We start from the raw sequence: 25,275 nt of genomic DNA on the forward strand, positions 1-25,275 counted from the left end.
CTTTACAAGTGTATGTAAACTTTTGACCACGGCTGTATATAATGCTTATGAAATGTATTTTCGACCGTGTCTGGGAAAAAAAATAGCCTTGATGTTTACAAGATACATCTCTAAACAGTGTACATTTTCAAAAGATAAAATATGATTATTTTGGGGAGGGTGAGGCGTGGTTTTATTCGGGAATTCCTCCAGATTCGAACATCTTGCAGACGGACTCAAAAAACAGGCCGTACAAGAGATTGTGGAGAAAAATTTACACCAAACCATATTCAATACAAATTATCTGCACCTCAAATAAGTGTTTTAAAGAGCTACTGAAACCCACTACTACCGACCACGCAGTCTGATAGTTTATATATCAATGATGAAATCTTAACATTGCAACACATGCCAATACGGCCGGGTTAACTTATAAAGTGCAATTTTTAATTTTCCGCCACACTTCCGTTTGAAAACGTCTATGTATGATGACGTATGCGCGTGACGTCAATGGTTGATACGGAAGTATTCGGACCCATTGAATCCAATACAAAAAGCTCTGTTTTCATCCCAAAATTCCACAGTATTCTGGACATCTGTGTTGGTGAATCTTTTGCAATTTGTTTAATGAACAATGGAGACTGCAAAGAAGAAAGCTGTAGGTGCGATCGGTGTATTAGCGGCGGACTACAGCAACACAACCATGAGAACTTTGAGATGGATAGCAGACGCGCTACCGTGAGTACAGCTTTGGCTTCCAAACATTTGATCGCTTGCCCGTACGTGCGTGTCGCTATGTGCATGTCACGTACGTAACTTTGGGGAAATATATGTTTCTTGCCGACTCTGATGGCGGCCGGGGTGTCGTCGAAAGCTACAACGCCCGCCGCCGCCCCATAGCAAAGTTAGCTTCAATGGCGTCGTTAGCAACAGCATTGTTAAGCTTCGCCAAGCTGGAAATTATTAACCGTGTAGTTACATGTCCATGGTTTAATAGTATTGTTGATCTTCTGTCTATCCTTCCAGTCAGGGGTTTATTTATTATGTTTCTATCTACATTTGAGCCCGATGCTATCACGTTAGCTCAGTAGCTAAAGAGCTTCGCCGATGTATTGTCGTGGAGATAAAAGTCACTGTGAATGTCCATTTCGCGTTCTCCACTCTCATTTTCAAGAGGATATAGTATCCGAGGTGGTTTAAAATACAAATCCGTGATCCACAATAGAAAAAGGAGAATGTGTGGAATCCAATGAACCCTTGTACCTAAGTTACGGTCAGAGCGAAAAAAGATAATACGTCCTGCACTGCACGCTAGTCCTTCACTCTCACTTTCCTCATCCACGAATCTTTCATCCTCGCTCAAATTAATGGGGTAATCGTCACTTTCTCTGTCCGAATCTCTCTCGCTGCATTGTAAACAATGGGGAAAATGTGACGAGCCCTTCCTCCTGTGACGTCTCGCTACTTCCGGTACAGGCAAGGCTTTTTTTTCATCAGCGACCAAAAGTTGCGAACTTTATCGTCGTTGTTCTCTACTAAATCCTTTCAGCAAAAATATGGCAATATCGCGAAATGATCAAGTATGACACATAAAATGGATCTGCTATCCCCGTTTAAATTTTTTAAAAATCATTTCAGCCGGGAGACTATGTCTCCCGGTTGGCCTGGGAACACCTCGGGATCCCCCGGGAGGAGCTGGACGAAGTGGCTGGGGAGAGGGAAGTCTGGGCTTCCCTGCTTAAGCTGCTGCCCCCGCGACCCGACCTCGGATAAGCGGAAGAAGATGGATGGACGGATGGCATTTCAGTAGGCCTTTAATGTAGATTAAAGTTATCATAGGTCTAATTTACTGTATATTACCTGCAAGCAGTTGGTCGTTTCTTTGCAGTTTGGAGTGTAGTTAAAATAAACCTTACAACCGAGGTCCGTGCCAACTGTGGGTATGGCTTACCGTTACAGCCCAGTACTAACATTTGCTAAGGAGGCAGGAAATAATCAGATTCCGACAGTATAGAGTGACAGAGGTAGATCATTAAAAATATCGCTTGTCTAAGGAAAATGTCCGACTTTTAAATGTTCCTTCACATTGTCTCGTTGGCTGCTTCGTCAAGCAGTCTGTGCTCAGCTCGTTTCTTCTTCTTTTTTTTTTTACATTCAGATTCAACGCCTTCTACCCCCCCCCCCCCTTTTTTTTCTCCTCCTATTGATCACGCCTAATTTGCATCCAGGAAAGATGAGAACTCACATATTCACACTCGCAGATAGGACGATCTCGATGATTTATTCATTTCTAAATCAAAAAAAAAAAAAGGGAAGGTAGATGAGAAGGGGAATCTTCATACGCGGCGGCGGGCGAAGACGAAGCAGGCTCTGAGGCTGGGCTCCTCTTCCCCACGTTGCCACTTCCCCCCCCCCCAGGCACATGGTGTGCAAGTCCTCCTAATTAACAAGGTGAATCATGTTGCCGCTCTCTAATTAGCCAACATGACAATCTAATGGAAACACGCAGGCCGAGCTGGCACACTTAGCATCGCCAACCCCCCCACCCGCGAGTGTCCTTCCCCATATGGACCCCACGGTGACGACACCTTGGGATTAAACCAAAAAAAAAAAGCAAACGATGGTACAAGAGTTTGTGGGAGGTCAGGAAAAAAAATTTTAGGAGGTGAAGGTGAGGTGGCGCTATGTATTTTTACATTTTGCCCCCTCCCTCTTTGCAACGTCTTGCGGGGGTCTGTCGGCTAATTGAAACGTGTCCTGCTTCCCATCGCAGGCACCTCGCCACTAGCGTCGCTCAGCACGCCCAATTCCCCTGTTGCTCGCAGTCCCAAGGAGTGCTGGGGCGCACCAAAGACAAAAGTGAACCTTACAGGCTCGTAGCAGCGAGGAGATGAGTCGCTATCTCCCTCTGAGGCAAAAAAAATAATAATAATAAGACATCTCGCTGCTTTTTTTTTTTTTTTTTGGTGTTGTTTTCCTTCTCATTACGGCACGTTGTAATGTAGGAAAACACACAGGAACACCAAAGGTACTTTGAGAGAACATGACTTGAGGTGAAGAGAGAAAAACTTAAGTTCAGACCAGTGACAACAAAGCAACAAACAGAAAAAGAGGCTGCTCTTCAGCACAGAAGCCACACCGCCACGTTTTGTACTTGTAGTAGACCAGGGGTGTCCAAACTTTTTCCACAGAGGGCCGCACACGGAAAAATTAAAGCATGCATTTTGATATTTTTCATTTTCAAACCATAACAAAATATATGGATTTTGTTTGTTTTTTTACCTTTAGGGCTCCCGGGGACCATAAAGGGTCTAAGTCATTAAAATGTAAAAAAAACAAGTTGAATTATTATATATATATATATATATATATATTTTTTTTAACGCTTACAGTAAATCTCTACAGTATATCAACTTCAGGTTGAAATAAAGTTTAAAAAAAACAAAAAGGTTTTATGCCTTTTCTGTCAAAGACAACTTTGTTTTTTATAATAAAACTGAAATATGCAGTATTTCCCCCACTGCCCAAAACATTCAAAAAGCAATGTTTGATGTGAAGTAATTAGAGCCTTAAAAAGATCAATAATGCAGGACACCATTTATTATTATTTTTGAGTAATCACAGTGAAAAGACAAATAAAATACCATTATATATATTTGGGACCCAAAAGTGATACATTTTTATTTTATTTTTTTTTTACTTTCAACACTTAAGTTACGAGATCAATTTCAGATATATCTGTCGATTTTACATTTGAACTATTATTTTGGTTGTTTTATGCTCTTTTGTCAAAGAAAACATTGATGTTTTTGTATGGCAACCACACAATATTTTCCACATAAAACAGTTTAAAGTTAAATATTTGAAATAATTGGAGCCTTGAATAGGTCAATAATTCATTATAACATCGAGTTATTTTTTTCTTTTTTTTTTTAAGAAATGGCAAAAAAAGAAAAAAAAAGAAAAAAACAGCCTGCATGGCAGCTTTGTGTCAACATTGCAACTTTTTCTAGTCCGATTTTACCTCATTCCACTTTTTTTAATGTTTTTTTTTTATTTTTGCAATAGCATTTCCAGAACGTGTGGCAGGCCGGTAAACTATTAGCTGTGGGCCGCAAATGGCCCCCAGGCCGCACTTTGGACACCCCTGTAGTAGACGTTCAAACCAGGGGTCGGCAACCCAAAATGTTGAAAGAGCCGTATTGGACCAAAAATACAAAAAAAATGTTTGTCTGGAGCCGCATAAAATGTAAAGGCTTGTATAAGTCTTATAATGAAGGCAACACATGATGTTATTGTCTATATTAGCTATATTAGACAACTATCAAAATGATTACCGTATTTTTCGGAGTATAAGTCGCTCCGGAGTATAAGTCGCACCGGCCGAAAATGCATAATAAAGAAGGAAAAAAACATATATGAGTCTCATTTTTGGGGGAAATGTATTCGATAAAACCCAACACCAAGAATAGACATTTGAAAGGCAATTTAAAATAAATAAAGAATAGTGAACAACAGGCTGAATAAGTGTACGTTGTATGACACATAAATAACCAACTGAGAACGTGCCTGGTATGTTAACGTAACATATTATGGTAAGAGTCATTCAAATAACTATAACATATAGAACATGCTATACGTTTACCAAACAATCTGTCGCTCCTAATCGCTAAATCCCATGAAATCTTATACGTCTAGTCTCTTACGTCAGTGGTCCCCAACCTTTTTGTAGCTGCGGACCGGTCAACGCTTGAAAATTTGTTCCACGGACCGGGGTTTTTTTGTTTTCATACAGAAATACAATTATGTGTGCTTACGGACTGTATCCCTGCAGACTGTGTGGATCTATATTGATATATAATCTATGTATTGTGTTTTTTATGTTGATTTCATAAAAAATAAAATAAAAAAATAAAAAAAATATTTTTTATTATTATTATTTTATTTTTTTCCGGGCCGCAGCCCGGTGGTTGGGGACCACTGTCTTACGTGAATGAGCTAAATAATATTATTTGATATTTTACGATAAGTCGCTCCTGAGTATAAGTCGCACCCCCGGCTAAACTATGAAAAAAACTGCGACTTATAGTCCGAAAAATACGGTATGTGTCGCAGGCTGACGCAAATCTTCGTTGACAGAAATGTTGAAATGTAAAGGTAAAGATGTGTGTGTTCAAGTTGAAGGAAACGGAAACTACAAATAAAATCAACCAACATTATAACAGAAGAACAATATCCAACCTGGGCCATCAAAAAAGGGGAACAACAAGTAAAAAAATAAGGAAAAGAGGACAAAGAAGAAACTCAAAGAAAAACCTGAAATAAAGAACAAAGGTCATAATCTCACCATACATTAGGGGAGTAACTGAACCGATACAGCGGGTCATGAAAAAACACAAAATCAACACAATATCAGGACGTGGATTTTTACGCAACTTGCTGCAAGATTTGTTCTCCCGTGATGCAAACGGACTAGACCGGACATGGCTTGAAGGTAAAAACATGACTTAATCTTGACTATAACTTAACGAAGTACAAAACAAAAAGCGCTCACAAGGCAAAGGCACGAACTTGGCGCAGGGAACAAAAGCTAAGATTTAGCATAAACTATGAACATAAAACAAACAACACTTACTGTGGCTTGAAAAGAGCAGCATGAACTATGAACAAGAACTATGGCATGGACAGAGCTAACACAGAGTAATGTCGCCAGGCCGACTAACTGAAAAAAAAAAAAGGCTTAAATAATAGTCTCTTGATTAGAACAGGTACGTGCATAAGGCAGGTGAAACTAATGAGTAGTCATTGAAACCAAAACAAACAAGAGTGCACAAAAACAGGAACTAGTGGAGTCCAAAAACCAACAGAACATAACCAAAGAAAACATGATCTAGACCACAGATCATGACACACAACAGTTAAACCTCACACAAAAACAAGACAGTTACTTGTACATCCAAAAGACCAAATAGAACAAGACAAGAAATGCAATGTCATCTACGAAATCCTGTGTAAATCATGCAAAAAATCATACATCGGAGAAACATGGAGGACATTCAACACCAGGAAGGAAGAACGTCAGAAAGAATGCGAAAAAGAGACAACTAGAAGGTTTACAAGAAGCCTAAAACAAAAATTCGAACAGGGAATCTTAAAATCAACCATATCGGATCATTGCAAAATAAATAACCACATCATGGACCGGGACAACCGCAAAATCCTCGGGACAGAAAGTAACAAATTCAAACGATGGATTAAGGAGGCGATCAAACTAAGGAAGCGGCCCAAGGAAACCATCATATCAGGATGAGGGAGGGTTCATGCTCTCGCATACTTGGGACTCCCTCCTCCATTAACCATCAAGCGGCGGAGGGGGGGGGGGCAACCAGGTAGACTTAACCGGTCTGCCTGGTTGGCCACGCCTATAGAACAGCTGATAGGCAACGTGTCACAGTGGTCAGGTGACCCTTCTGAAGAAGACTGCAGATGACAGTCGAAGCATGTCAGGTAAAGATTCCATCCAAATATACCGAAAATATTGTCTGATTACAAGAACATTTTAAAGAGTATATGAATAAGAAGACATAATGAACCATTTTGAGCAACAAAAAAATGGAACTCAAATATACCTAAAATACGAGGCATAATGATGCATTATGTACATACAGCTGGCATAAATAGCATGTTAGCATCGATTAGCTTGCAGCCGTGCAGTGACCAAATATGTCTGATTAGCACTCCACACAAGTCAATAACATCCACCAAGCTCACCTTTGTGGATTCACGCACAGCATACAACGTTTGATGGACAAAAATAGGCAAAGAAGGAGTGGCATAAAACACGTCTTTCTGTGGCAGCATCAAGGAAAGTTGTACATGCAAACAAACTACGGTGCGTTCAAGGACTTCCGAAATTAGGACAAAATGGCACGTGCCAAATCCTCATGTTTAATGTAAACAGTGGGATTTCAAACAATTAGGAAGGTTTGTGTCATATGTGTCCTACAGAAACCATATTAAAACAAAAAATATATTTTTTTCCTCATCTTTTTCCATTTTCATACATTTTTGAAAAAGCTTCAGGCGCTAAAGAGCCGCTTGTGGCACGAAAGCCGCGCGTTGCCGACCCCCGCGTTAAACTGTACGTTATGGTTGGTAACTCCGGTTCAAAGTTGCGATTAGGAACAGCAAGGGAGCAAAAAGTAAAACGCAAAACTGCAAACGCAGGTAATAACAGGCATTCTATCCGTTGAACAAAAGTGTGTGAAAGCCGTAGATATTACACTACCGTTCAAAAGTTTGGGGTCACCCAAACAATTTTGTGGAATAGCCTTCATTTCTAAGAACAAGAATAGACTGTCGAGTTTCAGATAAAAGTTCTCTTTTTCTGGCCATTTTGAACGTTTAATTGACCCCACAAATGTGATGCTCCAGAAACTCAATCTGCTCAAAGGAAGGTCAGCTTTGTAGCTTCTGTAACGAGCTAAACTGTTTTCAGATGTGTGAACATGATTGCACAAGGGTTTTCTAATCATCAATTAGCCTTCTGAGCCAATGAGCAAACACATTGTACCATTAGAACACTGGAGTGATAGTTGCTGGAAATGGGCCTCTATACACCTATGTAGATATTGCACCAAAAACCAGACATTTGCAGCTAGAATAGTCATTTACCACAATAGCAATGTATAGAGTGTATTTCTTTAAAGTTAAGACTAGTTTAAAGTTATCTTCATTAAAAAGTACAGTGCTTTTCCTTCAAAAACAAGGACATTTCAATGTGACCCCAAACTTTTGAACGGTAGTGTATGTGACTGGGCGGGCACGCGAAGGCAGTGCCTTTAAGGTTTATTGGCGCTCTGTACTTCTCCCTACGTCCGTGTACACAGTGGCGTTTTAAAAAGTCATACATTTTATTTTTTGAAACCGATACCGATAATTTTGAAACCGATACTGATCATTTCCGATATTACATTTTAAAGCATTTATCGGCCGATAATATCGGCAGTCCGATATTATCGGACATCCCTAGAAACAATCATGTAATACAAAATGATGTCTGTCTGTAAATAAATAAATACAAATAACTACATGAAGCAAATATCATTTGACTATTTTTGAGCTATTCAAAATCTATCAGCGAGCTACTGAAGACCCCTGGTATAAATGTTTAATGATGGCACCAGTTTGACATTGGAACAGATTATTTATATTTCCATTGCCTTTTGAGTTGCCCAGCGTCCTGGAATGGACTATGTTTGACCTCACAGCTGCACTGCACATGAATATAGCCTCTCCATGTGTCTAGTGGAGCGGGTGTGCTGCTATGCTCGTCATATAAAAAAGGTACAGTGTGCATCCACGAGGCCGCACAAAACAGCAGGAATTGTCTTTGAAAGTCAGCGCTCAAGAGAAGCGAGGCTGCAACGTGGAGGCGGCGTTCGGGCCGCCTCGGGCTTGCCTGGCGGGAGCAAGAGCGCCTCTTTGGAGGGCCAGAGGAGGCGCGCCTATGAACTCGCACATATAACCGGCTTAATAAAAGAAACCCATGCATTGTCCTTTGACACACCAGAGAGCCTCCCGTCTCTGAAGGAGCGAGGCTCTGGCCGACGGGGTTTCTGGTGTGGGTGGATTCCAGTCCAGGATTGCGGTGACCCGGTCACTTGTGGAGGATGCCGGGCCAATGAGGAGCATGCATGTGTGCGCGTTAGGGCGTCAACCTGGGGAAGATTGAAATAGCACGCACTGTGTCCGTCCATTTGCGCGTGCAACAAGGTTAAATATGCTAATGCTAGGCACATATCGCTAACCCGCAGTAGCACCAGTCGGCCTAATTGATGGACTCTTACATATAAACAGCAGCCATTGAAATGGGAGCCACGCAAAGTCCAAAGTTGAGCAGGGGAAGAACTCACTCGACCCATTTCAAGCCTCGCTGCTAATTCAAATTGGACTAAAGCAATGGTTTTTAACCTTGTTGGAGATATGCACATTTACTGAACCCTTCTTTAGTGAAAAATAAAATGTTTTTTTTTTCAAATTCAAGACAAAGTTATGTTTTTTTTACTGGTGCACAAAATGAACCGTGCATCAACATCCCCTTGTTCAAAGAACAAAACCAACGCAGTGCATGAACTCACAACAAATTACACACATGCAAATCAGTCTGACTTCTGCTGTTGCCGTATCCATAAAGTTTTTATTTACACGATGAGTCGGGTGTGTCTTGACCTCCGCGGCAGAGGCTCCGTCGAACCCCTGAGGCTGACTCACCAGAACCCCTAGGGTTCGATCGAACCCAGGTTAAGAACCACTGGACTAAAGGAATCTCTCGCTGCCAGAGAAAAGTAACACTTGAGGAAAAAAACCTCTTCCCACGAAGGCCTGAGAGAATTCTACAAGGATTTCTAAGAACAAAATAAGAATTGAGAGTTCCTACAGGAGGGTGAACTTTTGTAAAGGTCATCTCATGACTGACTCTCGGAAACCTTCATGCTTTCATAAGATTGGGGCTGAAAGTTGCTTTCTACAACACCTTGTGACTTTACACGAAACACAACATCCTTAAAAGGATCTTTATTATGTCAAATTGACTTTTAATGATGTCGTAACGTGGTTTACGAAACCCAAACGTTAGAAAATTCCATAATCTTCCTCACTTTCTGCTCTACTTTTGAGAGCAGTGGTGCTCAAAGCACTCACTTCAAAAACATATTTTCTGGCCTCTGACCCGCCCCTAGCTAGGTGAGCCTGGACAGCTTAGTTAAAAAAAAAAAAAATTTTAAATAAAAAAAAAAAAATCTGACCTGCCCTAATTAGATGAGCCTGGACAGCTTGGTTTAAAAAAATAAATAAATAAATAAAAAAGTAGGCTTTACTACATATCTTAAAATCTCAACTTCAGACATTATAGCTGTGCGTTTTATCGTTTTCTTTTCTGCTTTATAAATGTCACAATGTTGGATACTCGTGTTTAACAATGCCCAAGCCACCAAATCATAAGGTTCAAGCATTTAGGCATAAACTTGAACGCAGTTTTGAATTTGCAGCCTGGCTACGTTGTGACATCACAATGAAGTAGACGTACTTATTTGGGCGTTAAAAGTTTTTAGCCAGACAGGGAGGAGCTGTGTACGAAGGCCTGATGAGTTTGAGGAAACACAAGAAAGGTAAGATCGGATAATAATAATAATAATAAGACCTGGGATTTAAATAGCGCTTTTCTAAGTACCCAAAGTCGCTTTACATGTTAAAAACCCATCATTCATTCACACCTGGTGGTGGTAAGCTACTTTCGTAGCCACAGCTGCCCTGGGGTAGACTTACGGGATAGTGTACCTAATGTTGTGACCGGGTGAATCTATATAATGTTTATGAAGATTGTTTTTAATCCTGTCTGGAAAAAAAATTGACATTCGTCTTAAAGATAAAAACTAGAGATGTCCGATAATGGCTTTTTTGCCGATATCCGATATTGTCCAAATCTTAACTACCGATTCCGATATCAACCGATACCGATATATACAGTCGTGGAATTAACACATTATTATGCCTAATTTTGTTGTGATGCCCCGCTGGATGCATTAAACAATGTAATAAGGCTTTCCAAAATAAATCAACTCAAGTTATGGAAAAAAATGCCAACATGGCACTGCCATATTTATTATTGAAGTCACAAAGTGCTTCTTTTTTTTTTAACATGCCTCAAAACAGCAGCTTGCAATTTGGGACATGCTCTCCCTGAGAGAGCATGAGGAGGTTGAGGTGGGTGGGGTTGGGGGGAGCGGGGGTTAGGGGGAAGCGGGGGGTTTATATTGTAGCGTCCCGGAAGAGTTAGTGCTGCAAGGGGTTGTGGGTATTTGTTCTGTTGTGTTTATGTTGTATTACGGTGCGGATGTTCTCCCGAAATGTGTTTGTCATTCTTGTTTGGTGTGGGTTCACAGTGTGGCGCATATTTGTAACAGTGTTAAAGTTGTTTATACTTCTACCCTCAGTGTGACCTGTATGGCTGTTGACCAAGTATGCGTTGCATTCACTTGTGTGAAAATCCATAGATATTCTGTGTTTGGTTTGGCACGCAAAGGCAGTGCCTTTAAGGCACGCCCCCAATATTGTTGTCTGAGTGGAAATCGGGAGAAATTCGGGAGAATGGTTGCACCAGGAGATTTTTGGGAGTCTCCCGGGAAAATCGGGAGGGTTGGCAAGTATGACTGGGAGACGCAACTGCTCTGTACTTCTCCCTACGTCTGTGTACCACTCCGTACAGCGGCGTTTTAAAAAGTCATAAATTAGACTTTTTGATACCGATAATTTCCGATATTACATTTGAAAGCATTTATCGGCCGATAATATCGGCAGTCCGATATTATCGGACATCTCTACCACATAGTGATCATCATTATGAGAGACAAGAACGCAAATGTCTTTATTTTTTATATTTTTATTTTTTTTAGGACTTTAAAGATGATAAAAAAAAAACGCTTGAAAGATGAGGCTAATAGGAGTCACTGTTGTTGCCTTCAAAGCCCTCTAAGACAACTTCAAAACCATCCATCAACATTTTAACACTGCAAGTCTATATATAATGTAATAACAGACACCTTCATAACAATCTGTAATATGTATTATATTTATCGTATTTTAATCATTTCCGGGACTGATTTCTACCGCGCAATAATCTCTGTTTTCATAGCAACACAAATACAAGTTCCTACTTCCGGAATCAAAAACACAAATGTGTTGTCTAATCATGGCAGACTTGGTAACAGAAAACAAAGACGACTATTTTTGAAGCTGACAGAAGCCGAGAGAGTGGGATGAAAGCGATTTTGACACTATAAATATGGAACTTGGAGCCAAATTATTTCGACATAAATGGATTGCTTACCCAAAATCAACAGCAAGCATCCCCGGCCAGCTGGACCAGACGAACAACTGTCCATCGAGTTGAGTCACACTTTATATATCGATCATGATGCACGCAGCACGCCATGCGTGTTATTACAACTGCAGTGCATACGCTGTCTGGCTAGCTGTGTACAAACTAAACATGAAATAATACTTTACAGATACTGTAATATGGTTGTTCACGTTTTTCAGTCAGTACAAATTGTTGTTTTATCGCAGTGTTGTGCATTACAAACTCAAACGCGTTTTGTGTTGCTGTAGAAGCTAGCTTATTAAGCGAAAACCATTTATGGGGCAGTATAGCTCGGTTGGTAGAGCGGCCGTTCCAGCAACTTCAGGGTTGCAGGTTCGATCCCTGCTTCCGCCATCCTAGTCACTTCCGTTGTGTCCTTGGGCAAGACTCTTTACCCACCTGCTCCCAGTGCCACCCACACTGGTTTAAATGTAACTTAGATATTGGGTTTCACTATGTAAAGCGCTTTGAGTCACTTGAGAAAAAGCGCTATATAAATATAATTCACTTCACTTCACTTATCAACAACACCCAGAAACGCCGCCAACTTCGCTGGGCCCGAGCTCATCTAAGATGGACTGATGCAAAGTGGAAATGTGTTCTGCGGTCTGACGAGTCTACATTTGAAATTGTTTTTGGAAACTGTGGACGTCGTGTCCTCCGGACCGAAGTAGGAAAAGAACCATCCGGATTGTTATAAGCGCAAAGTTCAAAAGCCAGCATCTGTGATGGTATGGAGGTGTATTAGCACCCAAGGCATGGGTAACTTACACATCTGTGAAGGTGCCATTAATGCTGAAAGATACAAACAGGTTTTGGAGCAACATATGTTGCCATCCTAGCAACGTCTTTTTAATGGACGCCCCTGCTTATTTCAGCAAGACAATGCCAAGCCACATTCTGCATGTGTTACAACAGCGTGGCTTCATAGTAAAAGAGCGCGGGCACTAGACTGGCCTGCCTGTAGTCCAGACCTGTCTCCCATTGAAAATGTGTGGCCTAAAATACCACAACGGAGACCCCGGACTGTTGAACAACTTAAGCTGTACATCGATTGATTGATTGATTGATTGATTGATTGAGACTTTTATTAGTAGATTGCACAGTACAGTACATATTCCCTACAATTGACCACTAAATGGTAACACCCGAAAAAGTTTTTCAACTTGTTTAAGTCCATGTTAAACAATTCATGGTAAAAGCAAGAATGGGAAAGAATTCCACCTGAAAAGCTTCAAAAATTGAGTTTCCAAACGTTTACAGAGTGTTGTTAAAAGGAAAGGCCATGTAACACAGTGGTAAAAATGCCCCAGTGCCAAATTTTTTGCAATGTGTTGCTACCATTAAATTTTAAGTTAATGATTATTTGCAAAAAAAATTAAAGTTTCTCAGTTCGAACATGTTGTTGACAGTTTTTGAATGCATTTTTAAAGTTATTTAGAGGTAGAATTGATTGCTCCCACTGGCTGCCTTGCTAGCCACCTAGAATGAGCCGATTTTTAAATGTTAGAAATTGAAAAAAAACCAAACCTTTTGTCTTCTTTTCTCTCATAAGGATTGTGAACGACAAAAAAAAAAGTGAATTTCCCCTTTAAACTGTAAAGACGGTGTCATACTTGGTAATAATAAGAGAAATTGGATTTGATGTTCTACGAGTCGGTGGTGGCGGGCGCCTTCTTGTACGCCGTGGCCTGCTGGGGCAGCGGGCTGAGAGCGAGGGACGCAAACAGACTGGACAAGTTGGTAGAGAAGGCCAGTAACGTGGTGGGAGTGGAGCTAGACTCTCTGGCGGTGGTGTCAGAGAGGAGAAGTCTAGCAAAACTCCTAGCCATTATGGACAACACCTCCCACCCACTACACTCGGACCTTGCGGGGAGAATGAGCACGTTCAGTGGAAGGCTCAGACTCCCAAAATGCAACACGGAACGACACAGGAGGTCCTTCATACCGACAGCCATCAGACTGTGTAATGCATATGTTCCTTGACTGCACTTAAATGTAGAGTATATGTAGAATATAGACTTAGACTTCCTTTTTTTTGTCATTCAAATTTGAACTTTACAGCACAGATAAGAAAGAAATTTCGTTACATAAGCTCATGGTAGTGCAGGATAAAAAAAAAGCAATAAGGTGCATATATAAATAAATAAATATATATAAATAATATATAAACATATATATAAAATGAATAAATATATATACACTACCGTTCAAAAGTTTGGGGTCACCCAAACAATTTAGTGGAATAGCCTTGTTCTAAGAACAAGAATAGACTGTCGAGTTTCAGATGAAAGTTCTCTTTTTCTGGCCATTTTGAGCGTTTAATTGACCCCACAAATGTGATGCTCCAGAAACTCAATTTGCTCAAAGGAAGGTCAGTTTTGTAGCTTCTGTAACGAGCTAAACTGTTTTCAGATGTGTGAACATGATTGCACAAGGGTTTTCTAATCATCAATTAGCCTTCTGAGCTAATGAGCAAACACATTGTACCATTAGAACACTGGAGTGATAGTTGCTGGAAATGGGCCTCTATACACCTATGTAGATATTGCACCAAAAAGCAGACATTTGCAGCTAGAATAGTCATTTACCACATTAGCAATGTATAGAGTGTATTTCTTTAAAGTTAAGACTAGTTTAAAGTTATCTTAATTGAAAAATAAGGACATTTTAATGTGACCCCAAACTTTTGAACGGTAGTGTAAATAAATAAATATACTACTGTACAGATAAATATATTGCACATTTTCACATGCGTCCACGTTTATGGATGCATGTTATATTGTCTTTTTTATTCCAGCGAGATAATATATTTGTATTATTTATATATTATATAATATATATATATATTATATTATTTATAATTATTATTGTCTATTGTGAGCGAACTGTGGTGCTGAATTTCCCCCAGGGATCAATAAAGTACTTTCTATCCATCTATCTAAAAACTGCTGAAAGGAAACATGACTGCGGTTGGGACTAATAGGGACCTCATAGATATGCATGGTATCAGTAGATTTGTTATGTATGACCACCGTTGCAGCATAACACACCAGTTTCTTAGAAATGTTGGGTCATCAAAAGAAGCACCAAAGTCGTTGCTATTCAAGTAAAAGCACTGAAGGTGTCAAATATGTGACTCCATTTCTTGTGGTTATCTTTCTTTCCTTGTCTCCTCCTCCAGCTCACTTGTTTCCTATGTCCACTTTGCGCCCGCAGACGCGGCGGCGATGATGAATCTCTGGCTGCTGCGACGTGTCTTCGTTTCTGACATGGTGATGTATCTCCACCGGCCTTCACACCCTTTCTTTCCCTCCCTCCTCCTCCTCACTTCAAATAAAAAAAATAAATAAAATAAAGTATTTCTCTTCGCCTGCCCTCTCACTGATGGACCGCACCAAAAACAACAACGATGAGAGCGGCGGGAACAACAAACAGGAACTGAGCTCCACGATTTGCCCATTGATTTTCACCAGGGGGCATTTTTGAAATAGCCCATCTGACCTTTCGGCCAAATGGTGGTGAATGGGGAGAGAAAAGGCGCTAGACCGACTCTCTCTCTCACGCTAAGCATCTACCCAGCCTGGACTGCTGGTGACACGTTTAAATACCAACACAATTATTAGCATTAGTCTGCATGGCACAAGCCTCAAGTCATGCTAGTGCCCCCTAAAGGCTACACCGCTTATTACACCAACTGGACCATTACAATGCTTGGTTTTGGTTTGAATATTATCAGGAAATCTTATCATCATCATCAAATTACATCATTTCTTAGGACAACTAACGTGTAAGACAACTTTGGTCGTCTAAAGCATCGTTCAAAACAAGGAAAGGATGTTCTGAAATGGTCATGTCCTGTGTCGTATAAAAGTGGCCCCCAGCGTGGATGGATGGATGCAAATATCACAATATCCTCCTGAGAACCTTTTTTTGTTCTATTTATTTTGTCAAGAGTTACATATGTTGTGCAAAACACAAATGTCCAGGAACACACACGCAATCACTCTCAGACACACACACACACACGCACACACACACACACACACACAGTCTTGTAATTGTTACCTTCTTGAGACCTCTGAAAAATGCCTACCTCTTTAGGACCACCCTTTCTAGATATATAAAGATTTGTATTTAGGGGAAACTAGCATGACTTACAACATTTTTTATAAATTCTATTTACTGTTTAATTGGTTTTACCCTTTAAAATCGTTTTTAATCATATTTATTTTTATATTGTTTTTATATTGGTTTTATATTTATTTATTTATTGTTTTTACTCAGTCATTGGTGGAGCTAAGGATAATATTTGAATATTGTTCTTAATATTGTTTTTAATATTGTTGTGCAGCACTTTGGAAACATTTTTGTTGTTTAAATGTGCTATATAAATAAAGTGGATTGGATAGGATTGGATAATAATTTATAAACACTATGCAAATGTAAAAAAAGGTAAGCTTTTAGTTCTTTTTTTGTTTGTTTGTTTGTTTGTAATTGGTTTTTAATCTTCATTATTTACTTCAAGTTATTACAGTATGTCTCTATATACCGTATTTTTCGGACTATAAGTCGCAGTTTTTTTCATAGTTTGGCCGGGGGTGCGACTTATACTCAGCGACTTATGTGTGAAATTATTAACACATTACCGTAAAATATCAAATAATATTATTTAGCTTATTCACGTAAGAGACTAGATGTATAAGATTTCATGGGATTTAGCGATTAGGAGTGACAGATTGTTTGGTAAACGTATAGCATGTTCTATATGTTATAGTTATTTGAATGACTCTTACCATAATATGTTACGTTAACATACCAGGCACGTTCTCAGTTGGTTATTTATGCCTCATATAACGTACACTTATTCAGCCTGTTGTTCACTATTCTTTACTATTCTTGGTGTTGGATTTTATCAAATAAATTTCCCCAAAAAATGCGACTTATACTCCAGTGCGACTTATGTTTTTTTTTCCTTCTTTATTATGCATTTTCGGCCGGTGCGACTTATATGCCGGAGCGACTTATACTCCGAAAAATGCGGTACATATTTTTTTTTTTTTTTTTATAAATTTTGGCCAAAGGGGGCGCATTTCAATTTCTTACACACACTTGTTATTACATATGTTGGCCACAGTGGGAGTACTTCAAATTTTTACATACACTTGTTATTTCATATGTTGTCCAGAGGGGGGGCACTTCTAAAACCGACACAGTCAATTTGAAAAATCCCTCCTTTTTGGGACCACCTTAATTTTGATAAGATTTCCCCACCAGGGGTGCAAATGAGACATTCTCTATTATATGCAATGGTTTTCCGTATTGGGACCTTGATTTATGTCCTAACTTGTTCACCAGTCCTCATATGGAAGGTACTTTTCCTTTGTAATGTCCAGGGTGTACCCCGCCTTCCGCCCGAATGCAGCTGATATGCTCCAGCACCCCCCGCGTCCCCAAAAGGGAGAAGCGGTAGAAAATGGATGGATGGATGTCTCAAGAAGGGTAGAAATACAAGAACACACACTAACACACACACACATTTTTGTATATGTTACCTTCTTGAGACCTCCAAAAAATGCCTACCTCTTTAGGACCACCATTTCTAGATATATAAAGATTTGTTTTTACAACATTAATAATATATACATATTATGCAAATATAAAAAAGCTTGATGTTAAAAATTGGTTTGAATTTCACAAGAAAAAGGTCACAATTTCACCAAAAAAAACTTTTGGCAGTATCATAATAAAAGTCGTAATTTTACTCAACGAAAGTCAAAATTTTACAAAAAAACTTGAACATTTGTGCAATATTATGATAAAAGTTGGAATTGTACTCAATAACATTCGCAATTTTACAAGAAAAGCTTAAAATGTTGGCAATTTTAAGAAAATTGTCGTAATTTTACTCGACAAAAGTCACAATTTTATAAGAACACCTTAAAATGTTGGCAATATTATAATAATAATCTGAATTTTACTTGGCAAAATTATGACAAAAGTCATTTTATTCCAAAAAATTTCCCTGAACAACAAAAAAAAATTGGCAATATTGTGATAAAAGTCAGAATTTTATACGACAAATGTCACCATCTTGCATTAAAAAGTAATAATTTTACGAGAAAATATTGCAATATTACAGAAACAAAAATAATATGAGAAATTATTCCCAATTTTATAAGGAATAAGTTGACACATTGTGAGAAAATACTTTTTATTTTTTTGTAATTGGTTTTTAATCGTCATTATTTACTTCAAGTTATTACAGTATGTCTCTGTATACATTTTTTTTTTTTTTTTAATTAATTTTGGCCAAAGGGGGTGCATTTCAATTTCTTACAAACACTTTTTATTTCATATGTTGACCAGAGGGGAATCACTTTTAAAACCGACACACAGTCAATTTGAAAAATCCCTCCTTTTGCATGCATGCTTTGGAGCCCCTACCTCGAAAGAAAATAATGTTTGCCTTGGTACCCTTCTAACTTGCCTTGGTGCCCTAAAATATAAGCCCTCCTTTAAGGCAGCACTTGCCTTGACCTTAAAAAGTTAAAATTTGAGGCCTGCATAAGGATTGTGAATGATGGGCAAAATGTAAAAAAAAAAAAAAAAAAAGTGCAGTTCCCCTTTAACTTTGACAGTCCCATCAAGAATATAACATATTTTAATTCCATGTGTCTAATACAACAACAACGCAGCGGTGTGTGTGTGTGAGAGAGAGAGCGTGTACAGTATTTGCGTGCTCAGGGAGAAGGTCTGGCTGTGGCAGCAGAGTTGCTGGGGCTCATTATCCTGATGAAATTTGTGCAGATGTGTGAGCTGCCGACAGACTCGGCGGTGACACAAACAGCCAGCTCTGTCCCCTTGAGCCAGTCAGGTGACGAAAACGGGAGAGGCACGAGCGCTGAGAAACGACGGCCATTAAGCAAAAAAGAGAGCGGCGAGAGAGGGAGGGGGGTCGGCTGAGGGGTGTCAGATACATACAGTGCGTGTGTGTGTGTGTGTGTGTGTGTGTCAGTCTCTAGTATTGCATAAAGTAACAATTTCCAAAAAGGAGTTTCTTAAAATGTCACATAAATGGTGTATATGTGTGTGTGTCCTCACCAGGCGCTAATCTGGCCACATGACGAGGGGACTGCCACTTAACGGGGATGAGATCCACTTTGATCACGCGGTGGAGGCCCCCCCGGGGGCTGAACCTGTCGCGCTGCCTATTACACGGCCTCATTTGCATACACGGGGGCTTATGGGTACCAACGCTGAGATCTTGTGTGCCAACGCTCGAAACAGAGACGCCGCCCGAAAGATGTCCGGGAAAGAAGACCCCGGCGCTGCCAGTCGCCAGCGGTGGGAAGAGCGGGCTCGTCACTTTTCAAGGTCACAAGTTCAACGCCACGGAAAAAAAAAAAACCCTTTAAATTAAATAGTGTGGCCCGGGCAACAATAGCCGGCTGCCCTTGAGAGAGACACTTACAGATGCTGCTCAATATAAATGGGCTCGCAGCCAGCACGGAAGGATTTAATTTAAACATTTACACATGTACGTATATATATATTTATATATATATATAATGTATAAATGTTTATATGTATACATATATATACTATTACATATATGTCATATTTTATATTGTTACTATGGTACATTTTTAGTCTACTTTATACCTGCATTATCCTTTCCATCCTCAACCTTTCCATCTTTTGTAACTGAGCTACTGTGTGGAACAATTTCCCTTGTGGATCAATAAAGTCTGGCCTAGTGGTTAGAGCAGGCCTGGGCAATTATTTTGACTCGGGGGCCAAATTTAGAGAAAACAATGTGTCTGGGGGCCGGTATATCTATTTTTTAGGAAAACTAATACAAAACCTCACAATAAAGTCTGATTGAATGCTAAAAATGTTATGACAGACCGTCTTGAAAACGGAATGGAATTTTATTTTTTTCTATGAACGATGAAACCCTGAATATTGAGAACATGCAACAAAAATGCAACAAACACAGCGAAATATGAACGTGAAGGGTAAAAAAAACAAAAAACATCTACTATCGGATATATCACTAAGCTTTAGAACTTTCTTGTAAAAATCTCCTTCCGCGTCTGTCCCTGACACCCACATTTCAGGCTCTGGAAACACTCTGTGGAAACGCTCCCCACCCACACTGCTGTGACGTAGATTACCATAGCAACTAGTAGTGTTGTACAGTATACGTGTATTAGTATAGTACAGCGATACTAATGAATCATATTCAGTACCATACTGCCGCTGAAAAGTACCGGTCCGCCACACCCTAAGATTTTTTTGTTAAAATAAAGTCAATAATGCAATTTTGTCTGGTCCCCTTTATTTAGAAAAGTATCGAAAAGTACAGAAAAGTATCAAAATAATATTGGTACCAGGATAACACTAGTCACTAAAATATCATGCAAAAGCACAGATTCCAACCATTGAAATACTTTGTATAGTTGAAGACTTACGGTCATTAGAAAACATCACCGCACATCATAATGGCAGATACACTTTACATCTTAAAGATATAAAAAAATGATTTGGGAATGTCTGGCGGGCCAGATTGAAAAGCTTAATTTGCCCAGGTCTGGGTTAGAGTGTCCGCCCTGAGATCGGTAGGTTGTGAGTTCAAACCCCGGCCGAGTCATACCAAAGACTATACAAATGGGACCCATTACCTCCCTGCTTGGCACTCAGCATCAAGGGTTGGAATTGGGGTTTAAAATCACCAAAATGATTCCCGGGCGCGGTTACCGCTGCTGCTCACTGCTCCCCTCACCTCCCAGGGGGTGATCAAGGGTGATGGGTCAAATGCAGAGAATAATTTTGCCACACCTAGTGTGTGTGACAATCATTGGCACTTTAACTAAGTCTAGATACTTGCACTATTACAAAATAAAGTCACCATTTTACAAATAAGAATATTTTATTTAGAATTAATTAAAAAATATTACCTGGTTATGCATTCATCATGATAATTGTACATTATACGCACAATAATAAAATAAGTTGATTTTCTGTTTCATGTTTTGACTGCTTATGCAGTTTTGTCCTTTTCTGGGGGTTATTACTGGGTTTAAGACTGCACAAACTGCAGCTTTAAAGGCCTACTGAAAGCCACTACTACCGACCACGCAGTCTGATAGTTTATATATCAATGATGAAATCTTAACATTGCAACACATGCCAATACGGCCGGGTTAACTTATAAAGTGCAATTTTAAATTTCCTGCTAAACTTCCGGTTGAAAACGTCTATGTATGATGACGTATGCGTGTGACGTCAATAGTTAAACGGAAGTATTCGGACACCATTGAATACAATACAAAAAAGCTCTGTTTTCATCTCAAATTTCCACAGTATTCTGGACATCTGTGTTGGTGAATCTTTTGCAATTTGTTTAATGAACAATGAAGACTGCAAAGAAGAAAGTTGTAGGTGGGATCGGTGTATTAGCGGCTGGCTGTAGCAACACAACCAGGAGGACTTTGACTTGGATAGCAGACGCGCTATCCGACGCTAGCCGCCGACCGCACGGATGATCGGGTGAAGTCCTTCGTCCTTCCATCGATCGCTGGAACGCAGGTGAGCACGGGTGTTGATGAGCAGATGAGGGCTGGCTGGCGTAGGTGGAGCGCTAATGTTTTTATCATAGCTCTGTGAGGTCCCGTTGCTAAGTTAGCTTCAATGGCGGCGTTAGCAACAGCATTGTTAGGCTTCGCCAAGCTGGAAAGCATTAACCGTGTATTTACATGTCCATGGTTTAATAGTATTGTTGATTTTTTGTCCATCCTTCCAGTCAGGGATTTATTTCTTTTGTTTCTATCTGCATTTAAGCACGATGCTATCACGTTAGCTCCATAGCTAAAGTGCTTCGCCGATGTATTGTCGTGGAGATAAAAGTCACTGTGAATGTCCATTTCGCTTTCTCGACTCTCATTTTCAAGAGGATATAGTATCCGAGGTGGTTTAAAATACAAATCTGTGATCCACAATAGAAAAAGGAGAAAGTGTGGAATCCAATGAGCCCTTGTACCTAAGTTACGGTCAGAGTGAAAAAAGATACGTCCTGCACTGCACTCTAGTCCTTCACTCTCACGTTCCTCATCCACGAATCTTTCATCCTCGCTCAAATTAATGGGGTAATCATCGCTTTCTCTGTCTGTGTAAACAATGGGGAAATGTGAGGAGCCTTTCAACTTGTGACATCACGCTACTTCCGATACAGGCAAGGCTTTTTTTAATCAGCGACCAAAAGTTGCGAACTTTATCGTCGATGTTCTCTACTAAATTCTTTCAGCAAAAATATGGCAATATCGCGAAATGATCAAGTATGACACATAGGATGGATCTGCTATCCCCGTTTAAATAAAAAAAATTAATTTCAGTAGGCCTTTAAGTACAAACGTGTCACAAACAACTTTTTGAAATAAATGATAATAATATTGCCAAATGGGGCTGCAACGATTAGTCAACATTCGCCATGGTCACATTTAATCGGATTAAAAGGCTAACCGGAATAAATATGCTTCATGTAAACACGCAATTTGGAATATACACACACACGTTCGGATCAAAATTTCATTCCGATCGAGACAGATGGTTTATGCCAATAGTCATTTGGACTGTAGCACATGAAAACACATATTCCGAAATTCGTTTTGAAATTATCCTTACTGGGCATGACTTTGATGTTAGATATAATTTGGTGGTGGGGGCGGGACTACCGTATTTTCCGGACCATAGGGATTATAAGGCGCACTGCAGAAGAATGGTCTATTTTCGATCGTTTTTCATATATAAGGCGCACCGTATTATAAGGCGCATTAAAGAAGTCATATTATTTTTTTCTAAATGTAAAACACTTCCTTGTGGTCTACATAACATGTAATGGTGGTTCTTTGGTCAAAATGTTGCATAGGTTATGTTTTACAGATCATCTTCAAGCCGCTTTCTGACAGTCGCTTCAGGATGCGCCGTTTTGTGGGCGGTCTTATTTACGTGGCTCACCTTCGACAGCGTCTTCTCCCCGTCATCTTTGGTGTAGCGTGCAAGGACGGGAGTGGAAGAAGTGTCAAAAGATGGAGCTAACTGTTTTAATGACATTCAGACTTTACTTACATCAATAACGGAGCAGGACGGACTACAAAGGCAGAAGCGCGCAATTTTTCAGGACTTATGCAGATCCCAAATACACATCAGCAGGTACTAGAAGGTAAGAAAAGTTGTTTTTGCATAATATTGCGATACAAAATGCTAGATAATGTCTTACCTTATACACACATCATAATAATACTCCTATGTTGAAGCACAGTACAATCCATCAAGCGGTGTGGCTTCATAGCTTACCAAAGTCGTACTAAAACATTTTGATAGATTTTTGAGTGCCGCGTGTAATGTTCTATATTATCAATGGAACATATGAAATGTTGTTTACTTGAGTCATATTGCAGTCTACACGTATCTCTTATGTGTGACTACCATCTACTGGTCACACTTACCATTACACCATGCATCAAATAAAATAGCTTCGAGGTCGGTAAGCAAAACCATAATTATTCCGTACATTAGGCGCACTGTCGAGTTTTGAGAAAAAAATAGGATTTTAAGTGCGCCTTACAGTCCAGAAAATACGGTATTACTGGGTTTAAGACTGCACAAACTGCAGCTTTAAGTACAAACCTGTCACAAACAACTTTTTGAAATAAATGACAATAATATTCCCAAATGGGGCTGCTACGATTAAGTCAACATTCACCATGTACACATGGACATATTTAATCGGATTAAAAGGCTAACCGGAGCAAAAATGCTTCATGTAAACACGCCATTTGGAATATTCTGACCCGATCACACGTTTGGATCAAAATTGAATTCCGCTCGAAACAGGCGGTTTATGCCAATAGTCATTTGGACTAGGGTTGTACGGTATACCAGTATTAGTATAGTACCGCGATACTAATGAATCATATTTGGTACTATACCGCCTCCAAAAAGTACCGGTCCTCCACCCCACCGCACCCCCGTCGTCGTTACGTCATGACATTGTTGGTTTTACGAGCAGACGAGCATGTTCGGCAGCGCACAATCACGGAGTACTTACAAGCAGACACAGTGTGTAGACAGAAAAGGGAGAACAGATGCATTTTGGCTTAAAAACTAACGCTAAAGGTGAAGCTATAACACTGAAACACCCTCAGGAAGAAATGCTTTAAGACATGGCTAGCTAGCTAGCGGCTAAAGTCCAGAAGCGGTTGGCAGTGTTTTAGTTACTTCTAAATCACTAATCATGGCCTCCATGGTGACAAATAAAGAAAGTTTCTTACAAGTATCATCTTTGCAGGACGAGGAATAGCTAAACATGCTTCACTACACACCGTAGCTCACCGGCGTCACAATGTAAACAAACGCCATTGGTGGATCTACACTTAACATCCACTGTAATGATACAAAGTACAAGAGCGTATCTAGTCGATACTACTATGATCGATATTTTTTAGCATCACAAACTCTTCTTTCGTTTTTTTAAAATTCATATTATGTTTATAAACTCAGGAAATACGTCCCTCGACACATGAGGACTTTGAATATGACCAATGTATGATCCTGGTATCGGATTGATACCCAAATTTGTGGTATCATCCAAAACTAATGTAAAGCATCCAAACAACAGAAGAATAAGTGATTATTACATTTTAACAGAAGTGTAGATAGAACATGTTAAAATAGAAAGTAAGAAGATATTAACAGTAAATAAACAAGTAGATAAATAGTTAATTTTCTACTACTTGTCCTTTATAATTTTGATAAAATAATAGAATGGAAAATGTTACTGCATATGTCAGCAGACTAATTAGGAGCCTTTGTTTGTTTAATTACTAATAAAAGACAAGTTGTCTAGTATGTTCACTATTTTATTTAAGGACAAACTTGCAATAAGAAACATATGTTTGATGTACCCTAAGATTTTTTGTTAAAATAAAGCCAATAATGCAATTTTTTTGTGGTCCCCTTTATCAAAAAAAGTATTAAAAAGTACGGAAAAGTATTGAAATACATTTTAGTACCGTTACCGGTACCAAAATAATCATTAGAATGATCATAATAAAGATAGTAATAAAAGTGCTCCAGCATGGTACAAAACTTTTTCCTTATACCAAGTACAACATTAGTACAAAAACTTTATTACAATTGTTTTGTGATGTTTAAATACAATGTCTGATCTCAGTGCCATGAAAGTGCCAGAAAAAAGTGCACGAGAAAAACTATTAAAAACTATTTTAAAAGTAAAACCGAAAGTTACTTTAAAAAAACCACATCCGCTGCCTAAGTTGTGCATCAACAAACGACGACAGGTGAGCGCGCTC

The 25,275-nt window shown here is 39.4% G+C and overlaps 1 protein-coding gene and 1 long non-coding RNA gene across 2 annotated transcripts in view; one reads left to right on the forward strand and one right to left on the reverse strand.

The window, feature by feature from the left end:
• The window catches only part of LOC133631285 (uncharacterized), a 32,871-nt gene extending 12,063 nt beyond the window's left edge, over positions 1 to 20,808 (forward strand). Inside the window, exons 2-3 of the long non-coding RNA XR_009821428.1 lie at positions 15,119 to 15,174; positions 19,007 to 20,808. This is a non-coding gene — a long non-coding RNA (uncharacterized LOC133631285). The remainder of the gene's footprint in view (positions 1 to 15,118; positions 15,175 to 19,006) is intronic.
• LOC133631290 (transcription initiation factor TFIID subunit 4) overlaps positions 1 to 25,275 on the reverse strand; it is a 300,647-nt gene that overhangs the window by 117,715 nt on the left and 157,657 nt on the right. The gene's annotated exons all lie outside the window — the stretch shown is intronic.

Source organism: Entelurus aequoreus, linkage group LG02, assembly GCF_033978785.1.
Source record: "Entelurus aequoreus isolate RoL-2023_Sb linkage group LG02, RoL_Eaeq_v1.1, whole genome shotgun sequence".
Taxonomy (NCBI): domain Eukaryota; kingdom Metazoa; phylum Chordata; class Actinopteri; order Syngnathiformes; family Syngnathidae; genus Entelurus; species Entelurus aequoreus.